At 37.3% G+C, this 21,489-nt stretch overlaps 6 non-coding genes across 6 annotated transcripts; all 6 read right to left on the bottom strand.

The window, feature by feature from the left end:
- Positions 1–10,077: 10,077 nt before the first annotated feature.
- On the bottom strand, positions 10,078–10,150 carry Trnar-acg. Its single transcript has one exon. It is a non-coding gene; the product is annotated as a tRNA-Arg (tRNA).
- Positions 10,151–10,629: 479 nt separating this feature from the next.
- On the bottom strand, positions 10,630–10,702 carry Trnar-acg. Its single transcript has one exon. It is a non-coding gene; the product is annotated as a tRNA-Arg (tRNA).
- A 2,363-nt stretch (positions 10,703–13,065) lies between these two features.
- Trnar-acg lies at positions 13,066–13,138 on the bottom strand. The gene has a single exon. It is a non-coding gene; the product is annotated as a tRNA-Arg (tRNA).
- Positions 13,139–13,644: 506 nt separating this feature from the next.
- Positions 13,645–13,717, bottom strand: Trnar-acg. Its single transcript has one exon. It is a non-coding gene; the product is annotated as a tRNA-Arg (tRNA).
- Positions 13,718–15,610: 1,893 nt separating this feature from the next.
- Positions 15,611–15,683, bottom strand: Trnar-acg. Its single transcript has one exon. It is a non-coding gene; the product is annotated as a tRNA-Arg (tRNA).
- A 5,504-nt stretch (positions 15,684–21,187) lies between these two features.
- Positions 21,188–21,260, bottom strand: Trnar-acg. The gene has a single exon. It is a non-coding gene; the product is annotated as a tRNA-Arg (tRNA).
- Positions 21,261–21,489: the final 229 nt, after the last annotated feature.

Below are 21,489 nucleotides of genomic sequence, written 5' to 3' on the forward strand. Positions count from 1 at the left end.
CACAATACACACCCAGACCAGTTGCGGAGACCATGTGGCCAGTAGTTACGTAATACCTCCGATAGTGCGGTTTTACGACCGTGATTTTGGCGAACTAGGCGACAGTAAGTCTGGCCATCTAAGAGAAAATTGCCGTCTTGGTCGCTGTGGAAAATGCACATGATAGAGGGGGTACCGCGATGTGCCCCCAGGCGATATTCGGGTTTTGTAATAAATAGATAGGATTTAGAGATATCGGGGAGAAACATATTGGAAGGCTTCTAGGGAACGTTAGTCCGTTTGGACTTGGTAAATATTATTTCTGCTCTGTTGTATAACCTTGATGTGATTGATGTGACTTTAAATATTTTAATACTGTATTATACCAATATTTTTTAGACAGTGTTTCCGGTAAACTGACGAAGTAAATTGTAGGCTTCACTGTCTAAAATTATTAAAGCTTAACCAGTCATCCTAGAGGACCTAGGTAAACTGTAGGTTATTGTCTTTATTGTGATAGGTACCAGTATGAAGTCTGTATTACAAGGTTACTGAATGAGTAGTTAAGGGTTAATTAAAAATTAACCAGTTAGGAATAGAGTTGTAATTCCTTTATTAATTAAGTTCCCCTGGAAGCGTTTCTCAATTAATTATCACCCGTGTGGGTGTTGTGTCACGGTGAAGTGATTAGAATATTGTGTAAACTAGACACCTAGAGATTAACTAATTAAGTGATCAGTTCTGGGTTGTTATTATTTGTTGTTGTTAATTAACTACTGCGGCAGTACATTTGTCAGCGTAGTATTAATACAGATTCCAAAGTGTATTGTGTTTTTGTTGTGTTTTCTAGTGAACTAACGGGCTATATTATATATACTTTATATATAGATCTTATCTCTGATATACCTAGAGCCGAGCCACTCGGGTATACACTGCCCGATACAGAGAGATCTAATAGATATACAGTTAGGAGAGATATTTGGATAATCGTGTTTTATTCAGTTACAGGTATTATAGGATCCCCGTGACAGAAGTGCATATAAAAGAGACCATGATGCTAATGGAAAAACAAAATGTAGCGGGTTTCCTCTCTGAGTCTATATGCCAGAATGATCAAATGTTTGGCATACAGTAGCCAATCATTAATTAAGCAATGACCTCTAGTGTTGTCGTTAAACAAAACAAACTTTCACTTTATCTAACTCTTTCCTGTCGGTTGAGTGCTCGCTCGAGGTGATTGCGTCGCAGGATCGAACCACCTCGGTGGATCCATTCAACCGATTGGGTTTTTCTCTCGTTCCAACCAGTGAACCACAACTGGTCAAAGGCCGCGGTATGTGTTTTCCTGTCTGTAGGAAAGTGCATATAAAAGATCCCTTGCTGCATTAGGAAAAATGTGATTACTACGTGTGACAATTACCAAATGTTTGACATTCAATAGCCGATGGTTCATTAATAAAAGTGCTCTAGTGCGGGTCAAAAAAACAAACAAAACAAGCTTGAATTGTCCTGTTTATGTATTGGACAGGGCTATGGAGTGCTCTTTGTAACAGACCCAGGTCTAGGATCGATCCCCAACCGTGGGCCCATTGGGCTATTTCTCGTTCCAGTCAGTACATCACGACTGGTATATCAAAGGCCGTGGTATGTGCTATCCTGTCTGTGGGATGGTGCATATAAAAGATCCCTTGCTACTAATGGAAAAATATAGCGGGTTTCCTGTCTAAGACTATATGTCAAAATTACCAAATGTTTGACATTCAGTAGCCGATGATTCATTAATAAAAGTGCTCTAGTGCGGGTCAAAAAACAAAACAAACAAAGCAAGCTTCAATTGTCCTCTTTATGTATTGGGACAGGGCTATTGAGTGCTCTTTGTAACAGACGGTCAATTTTAGACAGCGAAAAGGTTACCAAGTACTCTTTCTAAAATACACAGATTTTTCTAAATCTGACGACGCAGACATTTAATTTCGTCCTTTTTTTAGCTTATTTGTCAGATTAAACTTGCATGTCAGTGACTAATATCAACCCTACGAGACGAAACTCGATTCCGCTATGTGAAACTGGCTGACACTGGGTTTCAGATTCGAGTATCGGGGATTTTGTTTTGTCGTTGCAGCGTTTGTACTTGTGAAAAAAAGTATGTTTGATGTTGCATGCGACCTTCAAAACGTATGTGGTATCAAATTTTTAAAAAAAGGTATGTATTTTAAACACAGCACTTGACGACCCTTCATTCACCGGAAATTTCAAACTTGACTGTTTTTAACAACAAGCGCAATAAAGGTAAAGTTAATGTTTGTTTTGTTTAACGACACCACAAGAGCACATTGATTTATTATTTGATTTGGTACTTTTGACATATAGTCTTAGAGGAAACCTGCTACATTTATTTTCCATTAGACAGGCAATTTGATATACCAGTCGTGGTGCACTGACTGGAACGAGTTAACTGTATCTAACAACAAGCGTGCTAATCCTCACATCTATAATATAACACGCAATGCCGTTTTTAAGGCACCGCGTCACCATTTGTCGTGTCGTTACGTGTTGTCTTGGTTTAATATAGTCCGCTTTAGGAAATAGTTCCTCATAAAAAACAAACAATTAAAACCTACCAAATTCTTTTTGCATCTTTCTTTGATGATTACACGTAGGCAGACCTCTGTAGTATTTAAATAACCCATGGGTTTGAAGTAACTAGTTATATGTAGTACTAACTGATAACAACTGTGCAAGTGGTGTAGTGCCACTTGTATAACAGCCCAGTGGTAAAGCGCTCGCTTGCTGCGCGGTCGGTTTGGGATCGATCCCCGTCGGTGGGTCCATTAGGCTATTTCTCGTTCCAGCCAGTGCACCACGACTGGTATATCAAAGGCCGTGGTATGTTCTATCCTGTATGTTGGATGGTGTATATAAAAGATCTGATCCCTTGCTACTAATGGAAAAATGTAGCGGATTTCCTCTCTATGACTGTCAAAAATGACCATATGTTTGACATCCAATAGCCGATGATTAATAAATCAGTGTGCTCTAGTGGTGTCGTTAAAGAAAACAAACTTTACTTTATAAACAGAATAAAGAACACCGAAGCCGTAGAACATTTCATTTCATCTTATTTTCGTGCTTATATCCAGTTAAGGTTCAAGCACGCTGTCCTGGGCACACACCTCAGCTATCTGGGCTGTCTGTCCAAGACAGTGGGTTAATTGTTAGTTTGTTAGTGGTTAGTGAGAGAGAAGAGGCTGCAGTGGCCTTACACCTACCCATTGAGCCCTCAAGAACTCGCTCTGGGTGGGAGCCGGTACCAGGCTGCGAACCTAGTACCTACCAGCATGTAGTCATGTGGCTTAATCACGACACCACCGAGCCGTAGAACAGGCAGTGTAGCTGGTAGTTACAGATCCAGAAAATTGATTTAGGAAACAAGCCTGGTCTCAGATTTCATGAAAATTTAATTTCTCGTTATTACGCAATTAACGAAATTCGTTTAAGTAGAAAAACTACCGAAGATAGTTACATGTTACATTGGAATTGGATTTTTATAAATCCTTATTTCATTGTATTAATTACGAAATGACGAAAAATTCATTTAGGAAAAAAACAAAGCAGAAAAACATCCCTCTCCAATTACGAACAAATTCGATTTGGTCGTTATTACGAAACGAGTGTAACGTACCCGATGAAGTACACACAGACTGTTGATGAAGAATCGGAAATGAAGGTCAAAGGTTAGACGTTATTCAAAATGTCCGTTTTCTCCAATTACTTCGCCTTTACCAGATTAGAAGTGCAATCTAGTCTATCGAGTTAGAGTTATACGAATTATTACTGGCACCAGCGCTCGCTATCGTCTGCTAATGAAGTAAGTGAAAATAGAATCCCAGAACAAAACGCTATAAGCAGACGGCTTATCGAATTGACTTCTGCGCTCGAAATCACAGGAGTCTGCTGCCAGAACCAGATTTCAAACGAAATCAACAAGAACAGACGACTGCACTGGTTTCAGTCTTTCAAGTAACAGGGCGGCGTTCAGCCAGACCGAGCAGAAAAACGTCCGGCCGACTGGTTTATGCGTTTCAAGTCAAACCAAATGGCCACGTTGGGAACCAATCAAATAGTTCGTTGCTCTAGGTTCGGGGTCCATGGTGGTGTTGGGGGTCGGCGGGGACGGTCAGAGGGGGTAGTTAATCTGGCAAAAGAGGTAGCGTTATTTCCTTTCCATTTTTTCAATGTTTTATTTTACGACGCATTCAACACATTTTATTACAGTTATATGGCGTCCGACATATGGTTAAGGACCACACAGATATTGAGAAAGGAAACCCGCTGTCACCACTTCATGGGCTACTCTTTTCGATTAGCAGCAAGAGATATTTTATATGCACCATCCGACAGACAAGTTAACACATACCACGGTATTTGATATACCAGTCGTGGTGCACTGGCTGGAACGAGAAATAGTCCACCGACCGCGCGTCAAGCGAGTGTTTTACCACTGGGATAAGTCCCGCCCAAATTTCCTGAAATGATAGACATCAATAAATTGCATTTTATCGATACAAGAATTTCATGTCAATATAGAAACTTTTAAACTGTCTCTAGTCCTTATGTGACATCTGTACATCTATCAGTATGCTTATAACTGTCTGGTGTAATATGGCATTCAAGCTATTTGGTATGGTATGATATAGGGCTTAACGCTGCTGTAGCGCACGCCTGTTTATGGGCACATGTGCCGGTCTCGGCTGGCTCCTCTGTCCAGGACAGAAAAGGGTTGGGGTGGGTGGGAAAGACCATCAGCAGCCCGACGGGAGTCGGTAACAGGTTGGAGGATGGTTTTGCTATGGAATTTGGAATGTCCCGTAGGATTAATGCCAAAGGGGAAAAGGTGCGCAGTTTGAATGAAGGAAATTTGGTTTATTTTTGATCGGTCCGCCGAATTGGAAAGGGGGAGCTATATATGTTTTGGAACTTAGTTTGCCGAGAGTAGCTCGTTATTAGGATCTAGTTGGTGCTAAGGTGTCTCTCTAGGTTGACCATAGTGGCCCTTATAATGGCCTAATCTGTTCCAGTCGTGGCATGACAACCCAGGGGAGACTGAATAGCAATTCAAGCTATTAGTTGCAATCAATTTCTTATAGTTTGCTTCCATTTTGTTAAATATAAATGATAGTTTAAGAAAATTAAAATATTTCATTTATAAAATGCTACTTTTTATAGTGTTTTTGTTTTGTTTTTGTTTGGGTTTTTTTTTTTTTTTTTTATAAATTAATTCATTTTATTAAATTTTATTTACAGTAATATGTCATCATAAATTATAATGTAGTTTTCAGGCTTTCATTCCAGGATGTTTCATGAATCACATGTACTAACCGAAAAAAAACCGAACACTTATATTTTTATTAGGACTTTCGTAAACAAGCACCTGCGTGGACTTACGTGCGATAGGGTTAAAGGCAATTATGTCTGTTTTGCAGCACATCTCGGGTTATGCACGTGCAGTTACCTCGTGCTTGCACTAAATGTGGAAACTGCTGCAATTAATTAAACTAGAGACTGAAATTTTATTTACAGTAATATGTCATTATAAATTATAATAAAGTTTTCAGGTTTTTATAAATTAATTAATTTTATTAAATTTTATTTACAGTAATATATCGTCATAAATCATAATGCAGTTTTTAGGCTTTCATTCCAGGATTTTTCATGAATTACATGTACTAACCGAAAAAAAACCGAACAGTTATAATGTTTATTAGGACTTTCGTAAACAAGCACCTGTGTGAACTTAAGTGCGATAGGGTTAAAGGTAATTCTGTCTGCTTTGCAGCACATCTCGGATAATGCACGTGCGGTTAACTCGTGCGTGCACAAAATATGGAAACTGCTGCAATTAATTAAACCAGAGACTGAAAAGTGAAAACATTTACGAGTCGTACACTGTACTAAGATATATAGTGTTAGCTTATGTTGCTACTATAAATTTGCTCTGTTTTCTGCACTGGTGGAATGGAAGTGGGATTGGTTTGGTTGAAATGTTTTATGATGATCATTTGCGTCAAAACAGGTGGTGATGGTTCGTTGAAAACGTTGTCGTCGTGCCTTCGTAGTGCAGGGCGCACATCAAAGGGACATTCCTGAGTTTGCTGCAATTTGTAAGATGTTATCAACTAGCAGAGACTTTTTGACGACTGTAATTACATATCAAATAAAAAAAATTGCATAAAATATTAGTGGCTGTATATTAAACGTGTTTCTGATAGTTCTGATATTTGTACTAGGTTAAATTTCATTTTATTTTCTAAACACTATGTGTTTTGTACGTACGAAATTATTTGAAGACAAAATCCAGTTTGGGCTTTTTATAAATATTAAGACGACCAGAAACACATTGAATATACAGACACTGATATTCTAAACAAGAAAAGATATATACATGTAATATGTAAGTTTAATCGTAGAAATATTTTATTAGTCGGAAACATCTTACAATGCAGCAAACTCGGGAATGTCCCTTTAATTAAGTCAATACTTTTCTTAATGTGCAGGGCGAGTTTAGGAACAATTTTTTTTTTATAGAAAATTTAAAATGGCGGGCATATTTTTTATGTTGTCGTTGGAAGATTTATTTTGTTAATAATGATGCAAGTACTTCAATCGAGTACGGTAGGTTATATATTTTTGGTTTGTATGTCCATTTGTTGCACTATTTCGGTTGAAAAACGGTTAAAATATGGTGCCACAAGTTTTTAATACCAGCTACACACAGGGAATGTAACAATATTCGGATGTAGAAAGAACTACATCGTTACAATATTGTTGTTTATATGTTGTTTCTTGGATGGTTGTGGTGATTTGATTTTCTTTGTTTGTTTGATCTTTTTCTAATTATTATTATTTCTTCTTTTATGTGTTGTTGTTGGGTTGGGGTTTTTTGTTTGTTTTTTTGTTGTTGTTGTTGTTGTTGTTGTTGGGTTTGTTTGGGTTTTTTGGGGGGGTTTTGGGTTTTCTTTTCGTTTTGTATTTGTTTATTTTCTCTGCGGGATTCTGTGGCATGCTCCCCTAAATGTTTTAAATAAAGATGGTCACAAATGAGTTTTCAGCGCAATTTAATGTTGTATATTGAGGACCATGAATTTAAAAAAATATAAAATAAACATTCATTAAAAAAAGGTCCGCTGTGACTACCCCCTCTCCCCCTCCCAAACTCATCCAATGAGAGGGGTTACTATTTCGATATTTTCGAGTTAGTTAGGCAGAGATTATGTATGATTATCGATTAATTTATTTTGTTGAAATCAATAATAGATGTAACAATAGCGAAACATGATGACATTCCTAATCATTTATACTGCATCTTTAATGCTAAATACAAGTTGTTTTTCCCGTGGACTCGGTTCTTCCATCAAGCTAATAAAATATAAGTAATATCATAAGTACACGCCAACCCTAGCTTATAGGAGGATTACAGCGGACCCCTCGTTGGCCATTTAATAATTAGTCTCGTCAAAACATGGCCTCGGCTGGAAAAAAAAAAAACCCAAACAGAATCACGTTAATGAAGCTTATGGTATAGTCTAGTTTATTAACTGTAAGCCTTCCGCCTCATAGGCATACATTTTATACAAGTGAGTAACATTGGATGAGTTGTGCGTAATTGGAGGATGGACAATTAAATATGTTGAGAACGTAAACATAATGCATTTTTAAGATATTTACCAATGTTACATAATTATTTTCTGTTTTGTACAGACAATAATTGCAAAAGTTTAAAAAGATGGTTTCCGCCATTAGTATTTCTTAAAGGGAAAGACCATAGTTTTTAAACACTAAAAGAAAGAAAGAAAGAAATGTTTTATTTAACGACGCACTCAACACATTTTATTTACGGTTATATGGTGTCAGACATATGGTTAAGGACCACACAGATTTTGAGAGGAAACCCGCTGTCGCCACTACATGGGCTACTCTTTCCGATTAGCAGCAAGGGATCTTTTATTTGCGCTTCCCACAGGCAGGATAGCACAAACCATGGCCTTTGTTGAACCAGTTATGGATCACTGGTCGGTGCAAGTGGTTTACACCTACCCACTGAGCCTTGCGGAGCACTCACTCAGGGTTTGGAGTCGGTATCTGGATTAAAAATCCCATGCCTCGACTGGGAACCGAACCCAGTACCTACCAGCCTGTAGACCGATGGCCTAACCACGACGCCACCGAGGCCGGTTTTTAAACACTAAGGCATATTTTTCACTATTAGAGCCGTTTATGATCACTGAAATCAAACATTAATTATATTTTATTATTTAGATTATCCACTTCCGTACAACCGAAGTCATCCTGGTGTTTCTAATACCACAAAATGCATTTTTTAATATTTTTAAAAACGCACGTGCGTCTTAGAAGTAACAATTAAGGAGTCGAGATTTAGTCTATTTTTAACAGTATTTCACCGTTTCAACTTCACAGATTCTTGTTTCACTCTCTTGCAACATTATCCAAATGTGTTACAGGTTTGTAGCTTAACCAAACTTAATGTCCATTTTACGGGCTGAAACTAGGGTCTGCGCCTTTAATACATATTGAAAGTAATTGAATGTACAATGGACATTTCAAAATAAAGTGATATTCATCCTCTATATCATTCTGATTATATATCTCACATTTACATTGTGACTTTTCAATACAATAATATCTACCCTGTTCAACAAACAACTGGTTAGAAGAAACACTAATTTGTTTTTCATAAGAGTAGTCTAACAATGTGGCAATGATATTCTAAGGTAGTACTGCAAGAAAAACGTATCTATTAGATGCTTATATACATTACATTTAGGAGAGTTTTCTAGCATAGTCTCTCTCTCTCTCTCTCTCTCTCTCTCTCTCTCTCTCTCTCTCTCTCTCTCTCTCTCTCTCTCTCTCTCTCTCTCTCTCTCTCTCTCTCTCTCTCTCTCTCTCTCTCTCTCTCTTGAATAAAGTTATCAGTTAAACGTATTTGTACTTTTTTAAAAATATCTCAGTACAATTAACATGCTGATTATACCAAACATCTCCAAAACCTAGTGAAAAAAGTAATTTTTTTAACATGGTAAAGCCAATTATAAGTATTCTGACATTCTAGAATATCATCATATAGTGATTTTAAAGATACAGTTACTTGTTTCTAAAAGTTTCAACCAGTACTTAACTATTCTTATTTTTTGAACAATATACAAAGGAAGTCTTTCAAGTTCTGTTAGTACTACTACATTTGTAGTGTTTCGTTTAGCATTCACAATTCTTTTACAGAAATCCATATGAACGTTTTCAACACCATGTGTTCTAGTGGTGTCGTTAAACAAAACAAACTTTCTGTCTGCGCTAGGGGGACGGGACATAGTCCAGTGGTCTGTCTAGCATCGACCCCTGTTGGTGGGTCCATTGGGCTATTTCTCTTTCCAGCCAGTGTACAACGACTGGTATATCAAAATCGTGGTATGTGCTATCCTGTCTGTGGAATGGTGCATATAAAAGATTATTTGATACTAATGGAAATATTTAGTCGGTTTCCTCTCTAAGACTATATGTCAAAATTATCAAATGTTTAACATGCAATAGCCGATGATTGATAAATCAATGTGTTCTAGTGGTGTCCTTAAACAAAACGACTTTTTTTTTTAAATGTGGTTAGTGGTTAGTGAGAGAGAAGTTGGCAATGCACCTACCACTGAGTTGTTAAACTCGCTCTGGGCGGAGCCGGAGCCGGGATACGAACTCAGTACCTACCAGACTTAAGTCTGATTGTTTAACTAGTACACCACTGACGCCGATCATGCATACTCTCACAGCGTTATATAACACGTGACACTATGTCTGCTGACACGTAGGTTACTAATACATATTAGCAACAATGGATGTTTTAGCTAATATCCCTCCGTCCTGATAATTCATACCACGATTTTCGGTTCACAAGCCTTGTTGGAACGGGAAATAAGGAAATCTGCGGCTGGAATCGATCTTGCGAATATCACTCATCAAGCAAGTGATTTACAATATAAATAAATAAATAAATAATCAATTACATGAAAAATATTCCTTTAAAAAAAAAACATACGAGCTCACCAGGATTCGAACCTGGAATCTTCTGATCCGTAGTCAGACGCGTTATCCATTGCGCCACAAGCCCATGGAATTGTACGGGTAGAATATACTTTGTGAACCAAATCTCTAGATCAATTTTTTTTTTTAAAGTCTAGTTTCCATAAAGTCTGTAGAAGACGCAGACCGACACAGATCGACACATGCGGCAGATCTGCAGTTAAACAGACTTCAACTTCGCCCGTCCATCGTCGGTCCGTCGGTAGCTGAGTTTCCTTAAATTAGCATTTGGTCTGTCGATCGGAGTTGGTCTTCGTCGATCGGCATCAGTCTTCATTGGTCGGCATCGTGCTGAAGATTTGACAGAAACTAGATTTTAGTTCAGCCTGGTTTTCATAAATTCTGTAAGTTGTAACACGCCGGTGTCCATCACACACTGGCACAGATCGGCGCAGACCAAACAAAAAAATAAAAATAAAAATAAAACATTAAAAAAATAAATGAAATGAATAAATAAAAGAATAAATAAATAAATAAATATTCATTAAAAGGAAAAACAAAAGTATACGAGCTCACCAGGATTCGAACCTGGAATCTTCTGATCCGTAGTCAGACGCGTTATCCATTGCGCCACAAGCCCGTAGAATTGAACGGTTACAATATACCTTGTGAACCAAATCTCTAGATCTATTATTTTATAAGTTTGGTTTCCATAAAGTCTGTAGAAGAAGGAAGGAAATGTTTCATTTAACAACGCACTCAACACATTTTATTTACGGTTATATAGCGTCGGACATATGGTTAAGGACCACACAGATATTGAGAGAGGAAACCCGCTGTCGCCACTTCATGGGTACTCTTTTCGATTTGCAGCAAGGGATATTTTATATGCACCATCCCACAGACAGGATAGCACATACCACGGCCTTTGATGTACCAGTCATGGTGCACTGGCTGGAACGAGAAATAGCCCAATGGGCCCACTTACGGGGATCGATCCCAGACCGACGGCGCATCAAGCGAACGCTTTGCCACTGGGCTACGGTCTGTAGAAGACGCAAGCCTACGCAGACCGACACATGCGGCAAATCTGCAGTTAAACAAGTTTCAACTTCGCCCGTCCATCGTCGGTCCGTCGGTAGTTGCGTTTCCATAAAGCGGCAGTATCCGGAATATTTTTATTATTTAAGCATATAGAACAGAAACTCAATTACGTTTGGTGCATATTATTATGACGCCGCACTCCGTATTGGTTTCATTACGCTGGCTTATCCAGGTCAAAAACAAAGCCAGTATTTCGAAAGTGTGACACTTTTGATGGGCTCCTACCGATTTCGGTTTTTATTGGCTTATCACAAGTGTGGAATTCCCCAACAAGAGATCACGTGAGATTTCGCAATTTTTGAACAAATTTAACTGTCTTGATTGAGGGGTCGTCTCATATCTCCAAAACATATTTATATCCATAGAGGTATGGTACAACGCCTTTCCAGGGGTCGGTGGGTGGGGGATTTGCCTTGAAATTTTGACAGTGGCCAGCTGTTGGCATACGCGTTACATGTAAGGGGGTGTTACAAATTACGTAACGTTCTAGGGGTAGAGGAAGAGGGTACTGTGTTCGATTTACGTAACATTTTTCAAGACTATATGTTATTGTTTTCATTACTTAGACCTAAAAAGGTGTTTTTTGGAAATACGCGGTCAGTCTAGGATCGATCCCCATCGGCGGGTATATAAAAGACCATGGTATGTGATATCCTGTCTGTGGGATGGTACATATAAACGATCCCTTGCTAAAAAAAGATGTAGCGGGTTTCCAAGGCGCGTGTGCAGGGATTTCAGCGGGGTTGGGGTTATACACTGTGTTGAGAGAAGGTTATATGGGGCCATGGTCCCCTAGAAAATCCATTTCAATTTTTTTTAAGCTTGGGCAAGTAAGGGTTTCGACCTCCAATACCCTCCCCCTGCACATGCACCCGATTCCTCTCTAAGATTATATGTCAAAATTACCAAATGTTAGACATCCAACAGCAGATGGAAGGAAGGATATGATATGTTTTATTTAACGACGCACTCAACACATTTTATTTACGGTTGTATGGCGTCGGATGATTATTAAATCAATATGCTCTAACTTTGATGTCCCCACCCCTTTAACTTTACCCTTTCGAAACGAAAGAATATTTATTTGAATTTGTCGATTTTAACACGTAAAATTAAGAAGTGAAAACGTTCATTGTCTACTTTAGTATATTTTATTTAAAAATATATATACATGATTAATGTATTACTAGTATACAAACTAAACTTTGAAAGTTCTACTAACACTTTACAAAATATTAATTCTGAAATAGGAAGGTACGATTGTCGATAATACGTTGTGAAGATCAAACCGGTTTTAACGAAAGACTCTAGTACCGTATCCTCAACCGAACGTTCTTCGTACGTTCTTCATACAGCGCAAGATTTCTCTTTTAATTTTTTGAGACGAACCCTACAGTTTGAAATCGGCAAACGCACGTGTTAACTCAAACTGACAACAGGCTGTCGTTTGTGCTTTGCCGAGCTATGGCGGCACAGGCGACGAATCGAGCGTATACTTTTGACGATATCCGTTCATAGCGAACACACACGAGTTTTTTAAAAGTGCATTTGAATTTGTGTTTCATATTTGTACATGATGCTATAATATGGTAACCAGAGACTGTAACTTTAAATTAGCAATTGGTCTGTCGATCGGCGTCGGTCTTCATCAATCGGCGCCCATCTTCATTGGTCGGCAGCGTGTTGAAGATTTGACAGAAACTAGATTTTAATTGAGCCTGGTTTTAATAAATTCTGTAACACGCGGGTGACCATCGCAGACTGACACAGATCGGCGCAGACCAAACAAAACCAATAAAAAAAAATTAAACATAAAAAACAAAAAAATAAAGAAAGAAAGAAAGAAAGAAAGAAATGAAATGAAAAATATTCATTAAAAGAAGAAAAAAAAAAAGCATACGAGCTCACCAGGATTCGAACCTGGAATCTTCTGATCCGTAGTCAGACGCGTTATCCATTGCGCCACAAGCCCATGGAAATGTATTGGTAAAATATACTTCGGGAACCAAATCTCTAGATCTATTATTTTTTAAGTCTAGTTTCCATAAAGTCTGTAGAAGACGCAGACCGACACAGATCGACACATGCGGCAGATCTGCAGTTAAACAGATTTCAACATCGCCCGTCCATCGTCGGTCCGTCGGTAGCTGCGTTTCCTTAAATTAGCATTTCGTCTGTCGATCGGCGTCGGTCTTCATCGATCGGCGTCAGTCTTCATTGGTGGGCATCGTGTTGAAGATTTGACAGAAACTAGCTTTTATTTCAGCCTGGTTTCCATAAATTCTGTAACACGCCGGTGACCATCGCAGACTGACACAGATCGGCGCAGACCGAATAAAAACAATAAAACATAAGTAAAACCTTTAAAAAAATTAAATGAATAAATCAAATCAAATCAAATCAAATCAAGTCAAATGAAATGAAATGAAATGAAATGAAATGAAAGAAATGAAAAATATTCATTAAAAGAAAAATGTACGAGCTCACCAGGATTCGAACCTGGAATCTTCTGATCCGTAGTCAGACGCGTTATCCATTGCGCCACAAGCCCATGCAATGATACGGGCACAATATACCTTGTGAACCAAATATCTAGTTCTATTATTTTTTAAGTCTGGTTTCCATAAAGTTTGTAAAAGACGCAGGCCTACGCAGACTGACACAGATCGGCGCAGACCAAACAAAATAACAATAAAACATTACATAAAACATTTAAAAAAATAAATGAAATAAATAAATAAATAAATTCACTTGCAATTCTATTACAGTGTGACATCCATATATATGTACAACCAATGTTATCCAATATATGTACAACCAATGTTATCCATTTATGTTTGTAAATATTATTATTGTAGTTATTCAACAACCATCTATAAACATATAATGATAACTTGGACTGCTTCCCTGTAACTAGTCTGAACCAAAAGGTAATCATCCTTAGCTTTACAGTTATAGTTACCGGGAAACGTCCAAGTTCTCCATACAACATGTACGACGGTGTAGAATTCCTCTCTGGTAACAGAACAGAACAGAACTTTATTACACCTAGGCCGTTAGGCAACGGCATATGGGGAAACAGGAACAATTACATAATATAATATGTGACAAAACAGAACTGGGTTTACAGGAGAACATTATAAACAGTAAATAATATAGTATATGAATAGTTAAATTATATAAATACATGTATACAGAAATACAACGAGTGGACATAACAAAAATACATATATACAAATAGTCAATAATAGTAGGTATAGTAGAATAACTGAAGTTCATTATATAACAGTAGTTTAAAAAATTTATTATACAGTTTATCTATGGAAGCTAAACTTTCGAAACTGCATGTTTAGCATCGTATAAAAGGACTGGTATAACCATGCAATCAAATAATTTAAGCTGACAGTGAATAGATATATTACAGCGTTTTCCTTGTTTGAGAACGAAGTACTTACCGGTAGTTTTATGTGCTTGTTTACCGGCCTCGGCCTCGGTGGCGTCGTGGCAGGCCATCGGTCTACAGGCTGGTAGGTACTGGGTTCGGATCCCAGTCGAGGCATGGGATTTTTAATCCAGATACCGACTCCAAACCCTGAGTGAGTGCTCCGCAAGGCTCAATGGGTAGGTGTAAACCACTTGCACCGACCAGTGATCCATAACTGGTTCAACAAAGGCCATGGTTTGTGATATCCTGCCTGTGGGAAGCGCAAATAAAAGATCCCTTGCTGCCTGTCGTAAAAGAGTAGCCTATGTGGCGACAGCGGGTTTCCTCTAAAAAACAGTATCAGAATGACCATATGTTTGACGTCCAATAGCCAATGATAAGATAAAAAATCAATGTGCTCTAGTGGCGTCGTTAAATAAAACAAACTTCTTCTTCTTCTTGTTTACCGGCCTCGGTGGCGTCGTGGTTAAGCCATCGGACTACAGGCTGGTAGGTACAGGGTTCGCAGCCCGGTACCGGTTCCAATCCAGAGCGAGTTCTTAAGGGCTCATTTGGGTAGGTGTATGGCCACTACACCCTCTTCTCTCTCACTAACCACTAACCAACTAACAACTAACCCACTGTCCTGGACAGACTGCTGAACTGTGTGCCCAGGACAGCGTGCTTGAACCGTAATTGGATATAAGCACGAAAATAAGTTGAAATGAAATTATGTGCTTGTTTGTACAGCATTTAAATGAAAATCATCCCAGTGGTTTTGGGTAGCTTTTGACTCTCCCTTTGTTTTAATTGGTCCCTTCCATTACCAATCTACCTGATTAAGTTCTCTTTGTTTATTTAGCTTGTGTTGTTTCATTCTGTTCATTTATAGCCAGTGTGTTTTTAACTTCATTTCATTTGTGTTTTATTCCACTGAAAAAATTTGGGGTTTTAAGATAGTTTTTAAGACAGTTTTAATATATATTTTATAAAATTAAAAGAACAAGAAAAAATAATATACGAGCTCACCAGGATTCGAACCTGGAATCTTCTGATCCGTAGTCAGACGCGTTATCCATTGCGCCACAAGCCCATGGAATTGTACTGCTACAATGTACCTTGTGAACCAAATCTCCAGTTCTATTTTTTTTTTTTTTTTTGGTTTGTTTGTTAAAGTTTGATTTCTTATAAAATTCGTAAGGGACGCAGACCTACACATACCGACGCATTCCCTCTTGAGACAGATCTGTAATGTTGAACAAGTTTTAACTTCGACCGTCCATCGACGGTTCGATCCATCATCGGCAGCGGTGTTTCCGTAAATTCAATTTACATTTGGTCTGTGTCGATCTGCTTCAGTCTCCATTAGTGGGCAGCTTATTGTAGATATGAAAGAAAAAAGAAATGTTTTATTTAAAGGAGGGGACAATTAAGGCATTTGGCCTGGTATGCATATTCAACGATATATAATGCACATTATTGCTTAATATCAACAAGTATAATCGTATAGTTAATTAATAAAACGGTTAAATGTGACGGCTATTATATATATGCCAATGCCAAAAAGGTTAACGTGCACATTCAGAGCAAGCTGTTGTAGCGCACGCCTGTCCTGGGCACAAGCCTCGGCCGGTTCATCCGTCCAGGACAGGATTATATATAACGGGCGCAGCCATTTTGTAACATCCCAGTGAATACGCCCTCTGGCGAGCTGGTGCACGCACTCAACACATTTTTATTTACGAATATATGTCGTAGGAGCACACAGTTATTGAGAGAGGAAATCCGCAGCAAGGGATATTTTTTATGCACCACCTCACAGACAGGTAGTTTGTTGTACACATTTGCATAAGTTTGTTATTAATGTATAGGGAGATAAAACAGGACTTTACTACCAGTTCGTTCTATGCAGTAGTTCGTTCTAAACATGATCGTTATAAGTGTACTTTACTGTATATAAAATGAAAAATATTATTAAAAGTAAAAAAATATGTACACGAGCTCACCAGGATTCGAACCTAGAATCTTCTGATCCGTAGTCAGACGCGTTTTTTTTAAATCTTTTTATTCATGAACGTCAATATTGCACATATACATAAAATTTAAAAATAAAAATAATAAAAAGATTCACACATATACTCTCACATAGAAGCACTCTCACAAAGAACCACTCACGCATTTATCACAAACCCATGGAATTGTATAGTTACAATGTACCTTGTGAACCAAATCTCCAGTTATATTAATTGGTTGTTGCATTTGACTGATGATGATGATGATGATGATGATGATGATGATGATGATGATAACGGAAATAGAATAAAAATGGTTTTCGTCGATTATTTCTTTCATATTAAACTGACAAGTAAATATTTTGTAAATACCCATTCAATGATACTTTACCTAATTTAGCATTTACTGGTTTGGGCTCTCATTGATGTACAAGGTGGTGTTTACTGTTGAAATTAAACTAAATATGTCAGTAAACAGGTGATTTGTGACCTTTATTGGAACAGACTATAACACATTTTGATCGATATGTGTCAATTTCATTTACCTTTAAATAAGCTTTTAATTTAAAACTGCAGTTAACTGATTATTTTGAATTGCAGCATAAATTATTAATTATGACAAGCATATTTATTGAATATAAATTCAATATAAGTACATTAGAAATTTACACAATCTTGCAACAATTTAAAGGTGCTATATAATGCGAGCTATGGTAAAGATTCTCCAATAAAAAAAGAGTTGAAAATAGCAATTAGACTTTAGATAAAAATGTTACAGAAACACACTCACAGGTGGTAAATTAATAATAATAATAATAATAATCATAATAATCATAATCATAATCATGATGATAATAATAATAGTAATAATAATATAAATAAATAAAGAAAGAAAGAAATAAATTAAAAAATTAAAAAATTAAAATTAAACACACTCACAATCCACACACCCCACCCCCCCCCCCCCCCGAAAAATCCCACCCACCTAATAATAATAATAATTATTATTATTATTTTTAATTATTTTTTTTAATTATTATTATCATTATAACAATAAAAATAATAACAACAACAACAACAACAACAATAATAATAATAAAACAAACAAAAACACAACAACAAAAAATACAACAAAAATACATCAGCAACAACAAACAAAAAAAGACAAAAAAAGACAACATCAAGGGAAAGCAAAACATTTAAAAAAAAAAAAATGATAAAAAAAAAAAAAAAAAAAAAAAAAAAAAAAAAAAAAAAAAAATACAAGGCGACCAAACAATTCCCTCTCCCCTCTGTTATCATTTGTGGAACGTCCCTTGTAATCAATCTACAAAATAATCACATTTTTGGTAATCTTCCATAGATGTCTTTAAATAACTAGCTATCTGAATACAAATAACATCAATAATGGATCATTTCCTTTTTTGTTTTGTTTTTCTTCTCTTCTTAATATTATTTTGTCTCTTTGTAACAGATATAAATACAAAAATCAATAAACATGATGCAGATGTTGCCTTTTTGTTCAAAATGTTCAAAATAATTAAATTGTCAGTAAAAGTTTATAGATGTCTAAAAATAACTTTCTGTCTGAGTGAAAACAACATCAGTACATTTCTCGTTCTAGCCAGTGCACCACGACTGGTATATCAAAGGTCGTGGTATGTGCTATCCTGTCTATGGGATAGTACACATATAAAAGATCCCTTGCTGATAATGGAAAAATGTAGCGGGTTTCCGCTCTAATATTATATATCAAAATTACCAAATGTTTGACATCCAATAGCCGATGATTAATAAATCAATGTGCTCTAGTGGTGTCGTTAAACAAAACAAACTTTAATTTTTCAACACATTTTAAATACGTAGTATGGCGTCTGACCTCACAGATAATGAGAAAGGAAACCCATTGCCGTCGCGCAATGGGCTACAACTACAAGGGATCAATCCCCATTGGTAGACCCATTTGGGCTATTTCTCGTTCTAACCCGTGCACCCCGACTGGCTTATTCTATATGCAGCATCTCATAAACAGGATAGTACATGCCACGGACTTTGGTATACCAGTTGTGCAGCATTTCTGGATGGAGAAATAGCCTAATGGACCACCGACGGGGATTGATCCTAAACCTACCGAGCATCAAGCGGGCGTTATACCACTGGGCTACGTCCTCATTATCTGTGTGGTCCGACGTCATATAACAGTAAATAAAATGTGTTGAATGCGTCGTTAAATAAACCATTTCCTTCCTTCCTTCTTTCGTCTCAGAAACAAAATCCCGCCAAAGTCAGTGGATCCGCCCCTGATATGGCGTCGCACCTGTATCCCTCAATATCTGTGTGGTCCTTAACCATAATTATTATGTCCAACGTCATATAACAGTAAATAAAATGTGTTGAGTGCGTCGTTAAATAAACCATTTCCTTCCTTCCTTCTTTCGTCTCGAAAACAAAATCCCGCCAAAGTCAGTGGATCCGCCCCTGATATGGCGTCGCACCTGTATCCCTCAATATCTGTGTGGTCCTTAACCATATGTCCAACGTTATATAACAGTAAATAAAATGTGTTGAGTGCGTCGTTAAATAAACCATTTCCTTCCTTCCTTTTTTCGTCTCGAAAACAAAATCCCGCCAAAGTCAGTGGATCCGCCCCTGATATGGCGTCGCACCTGCGTCGTTAAATAAACCATTTCCTTCCTTCCTTTTTTCGTCTCGAAAACAAAATCCCGCCAAAGTCAGTGGATCCGCCCTTGATATGGCGTCGGACCTGTATCCCTCAATATCTGTGTGGTTCTTAAAAATATGAGAAATGCATTTTGTGATATTAAAACCACCAGGATGATCAAAAACACTTCGAATGTACGGAAATTGATAATCTAAATAATAAAATATAAAAGTAAAGTACGAAGTTATCAAAAACAGTTATAATAGTAAAAAAAAAAAAAAAATGCGTTAGTATTTAAAAACTAGGGTATGTCCCTTTAACCATATGTCCGACGCCATATAACAGTAAATAAAATGTGTTGTGTGCGTCGTTAAATAAACCATTTCCTTCCTTCCTTCCTTCATTCTTTCGTCTCGAAAACAAAATCCTGCCAAAGTCAGTGGATCCGCCCCTGATATGGCGTCGTACCTGTATCCCTCAATATCTGTGTGGTCCTTAACCATATGTCCAACGTCATATAACAGTAAATAAAATGTGTTGTGTGCGTCGTTAAATAAACCATTTCCTTCCTTCCTTCTTTCGTCTTGAAAACAAAATCCTGCCAAAGTCCGTGGATCCGCCCCTGATATGGCGTCGCACCTGTAGCCCCAGTAGATCACAAAGATAGCAGTAGTGTTTATTTCGCTTGCGGCAGGTTTTCTCGAGCAAGAAACAAATATTTATGTTACCAACAATTTTACATGCTTCTTTTCTTACAGTGATTTAAAACACTTTCTTTTTTGGCAAACCTTCCTGGTTGTATCAAATGACTGCCAACTTCAGGACAACTCTGAAAAAAATTAATTGTGCTTTGTAACGAGCAGTTCAGAGTAATCTATATAAAAAAATTGTTTTGTCTTGTCTTGTTTTTTTCTGTCTGTTTTTTTTGTTTGTTATTTTTTTTTACCCAAGTTCATTTTTCTAGAAGCATATATTAAAAAAAGCAATTGATGTTTTTGACAGAGCTATATATCTTATTTTCGCAAAACAGCTTTTTTTTTCCTTTTTTTCTTTTTCTTTTTTAATTAATTTATTTATTTTGGTCTTATCTGAGTACATCATGGTCATGTTAGGTCTGTGATGTTATCAATAGTTAGAAAATAGTTATTGCACCGTAATCAAATTTAAGATCAACATTTTACTCGTTTTGCAGTGGGCGGGACGTAACGCAGTGCTAAATCACTCGCTTGATGCTCTGTCAGTCTAGGATCGATCCCGTCCTGGGCCTATTAGGACCTTTTGTTCTTTCAGCCAGTGCACAATGACTGGTATATCAAATGCCGTGGTATGTGCTGTCATGTCTGTGGGATAGTGCATACAATACAATAGATCCTTTGTTACTAATGAGGGAAAAAACATGTAGCAGGTTTCCTCTCTAATTTACCAAATGTTTGACATCCAATAGCCGATGATTAATACATCAATGTGCTGAATTTGGACACAGGGTTTCTCGCTAATGCAATCTAAGGCCCTGTGTAAGAAATAGATATATTTCGTTCTTTATTTTTGTTCTTTATTATTATTTTTTTATTATTATTTCCAAGCATATTCTGGGATTAACCCTCTCCCCGGTAATATATATGTTTGCAAAAAAGGAGTTTAAGTACACCACTAGAGCAAATTTATTTATCAATCATCGGCTATTAGATGTCAAACCTTTGGTAATTCTGGTAATTTTTCATTAATAGCAAGGAATCGTCTTCGTCATCGTCGTTTTCTTCTTTTTGTTTCTTCCTCTCCTTCTTCTATTGTAATTATTCCAGTTTGCCTATAAATAATATATATATATATATATACATACATCTTTTATTTTATTTAACAAGATTGAGTTGTCCTTCAACAACGACATAGAAAATATCCAAAACAAAAATATATATATTAATACGAGCTCACCAGGATTCGAACCTGGAATCTTCTGATCCGTAGTCAGACGCGTTATCCATTGCGCCACAAGCCCATGAAGAAGACTTGACACAAATGTTTAGTCATCAAAATCATCAGGTCAGGTCAGGTCATAGGGTTTTACGTGCACATTCAGAACAAGCTGTTGTAACGCACGCCTGTCGTGGGCACAGGAGCCGGCCTTGGCCGGCTCCTCCGTCCATGACAGGAAAGGGGGGGGGAGGGCAAGGAGGGACCGCCTGCGCTGGCAGGTGCAAGGGAGCACCAGCAGCCCGATTGAATCG

The sequence above is a fragment of the Gigantopelta aegis genome, chromosome 7 (genome assembly GCF_016097555.1).
Source record: "Gigantopelta aegis isolate Gae_Host chromosome 7, Gae_host_genome, whole genome shotgun sequence".
NCBI lineage: Eukaryota > Metazoa > Mollusca > Gastropoda > Neomphalida > Peltospiridae > Gigantopelta > Gigantopelta aegis.